Genomic DNA, 1,961 nt, shown 5'->3' with positions numbered 1-1,961 from the left:
TATGATTGAGAGATGTACAAATACCTGTAAACTCAAAATATTCTCAAATGCTTGATGCATCATATAAGACACTCACACTTTAACATGATTTAAATTATCATGTTAATTATCTATGCCTAACAAGTACGCCTAAATTTCTTCAAACTAGTAAGTGTTCTTCTTGAACTATTGCTAACAATATAAAATTTATTTTTCAGTAAAGATTTATTTATCAGTAAATATTTCACAGCAAAAGGGTATGCATACCACAACGTGACAATTTAAAAATTATACTAAAAGGCATTTTACTTGCTAAAAAAATATAAACTATCAACAATAAACTATCAAAGTATAAACACAATAGTACATTGTGTTAACAGGTTTTTTAAGCACAGTTTTGATAATAATTTAGAAGCCTTAAAAATGTGCCTATCAAATGTGATACAGTAGGCTTTTTAGGATTAACAATTCAAATCCACATTTGAAATACCATTATTAGAGGGGCAGAGTCCCATATGTGTTAGTATGTGCCAAAACAATGTGACCTGCCATCTGTCATTACACCATATTTCATTGTGTTGAACAAAAACACAATACATTTCTAGTATAATACAGTGAAGTGCATGTGTAATTGTTCTACTTACAATCTGGCATGCACTCAAGAACAATAAATGACAAACAAGTGTCACTCATACATATAAATATATAAAATTCCGATAAAATCCAAAAGAGTGATGTGAAATGTGAATTATTCTTGTTCATGGCAACTGTTGTGCAAAGTGATTTGGATAATTGTGCTGGTTTTCAAGTGTCTGTGTGTGTGTGTGGGGGGGGTGTAGTGTCGTGTTAAAATTAACATGTAATGCAAAAACATTCACCATAGCAGAATTTATGTTCCTCAAAAAGTAAACACTGATGCTCTATAAATTTTGCTTTATTTGTCTGAGCATTCTGATCAGTCAAACACAAAAACACTGGCTGAAAAAAAGGCCTGAGTTTGGGACCTGTCCAAACAATCCACTTACTTACTCCTTTGATTTACTGTCAAAGGAGCTCACCCAAAAACAAAAACTGTCTTCATTTACTCAGCCTCATGTCATTCCAAACTTGTATGACTTTCTTCTGTGGAACATACTTTCAAGAACGATGGGGTCTAAAACAGAATTGGACTCCACTGACCTTCTTTAAGACATTCTTCTTTAATGTTACACAGAATAAAAATTCAAACGAGTTAATTTTTTTGTTCATTTTTGGATAAACTAAAGCTAAAACTCCAAAAGTAAAACTAAAAAATACATTTTTCAAAAAGAGTGAGCGGCACTGAGAAGTGCATTATAATTCAAAGCAGGCAGCAATATGCTTAAAAAAACGCTTCTTTCAGTGCAGTATTCAGTGTGAAACAGTATAATGTGACGGGTATCAGACCACAGGGACTTTGGCTATGTTTGTTCAATCACAAGCACCATGCACCACTAAGAATGAAACAAGCCTACAAAAATGTGACAGATGCCTGACTGAAGAGCTCAGTTCTTAAGCTACATTCATATCTGGTGTCACTAGGCCAATAAAGCACATCGGATCTGATTAGCTCAATATCGCCACTGCCAGACACTGAATGCATTGCAGGTAGATGGAGAGGCCAAAGAGCTCTTCTCGGATAATTAGTGAGGGCCGTGAGTACATACAGTGGCATGATAAGGGAAATGTGAGAGTAGCAGTGACAGCATAAACACTTCATGCTGAGATCAGTGCTCTTCTCAGGAAAAGCTTGAGTTTTCCTGTCAGGCTGAATAGATGTCAAATGTGCACTGTGTGAACTTTGTCAGTGCTGAAGGAGATATGCTTTGAGAGGACTGCTGCTTCAGCGGCCGCCTCCAGCCTTAGACAACAAAATATTTTTTCCCTTTTTCCTATGTGCTTATGTAAGTGTGCTTTCATGTCTCTCTGCTATCCTTTTCCAATGCTGTGAACCTCTTTACAAA

The 1,961-nt window shown here is 35.5% G+C and overlaps 1 protein-coding gene across 2 annotated transcripts in view; it reads right to left on the bottom strand.

The window, feature by feature from the left end:
* Positions 1 to 1,961, bottom strand: part of adamts3 (ADAM metallopeptidase with thrombospondin type 1 motif, 3) — a 108,358-nt gene that overhangs the window by 51,412 nt on the left and 54,985 nt on the right. The window lies entirely within an intron of this gene.

The sequence above is a fragment of the Sinocyclocheilus grahami genome, unplaced genomic scaffold (assembly GCF_001515645.1).
Source record: "Sinocyclocheilus grahami isolate Dianchi unplaced genomic scaffold, SAMN03320097.WGS_v1.1 scaffold611.1, whole genome shotgun sequence".
NCBI lineage: Eukaryota > Metazoa > Chordata > Actinopteri > Cypriniformes > Cyprinidae > Sinocyclocheilus > Sinocyclocheilus grahami.
Note: the sequence above shows the minus strand (reverse complement) of the source record. Positions and strands in the feature narration are given on the sequence as shown.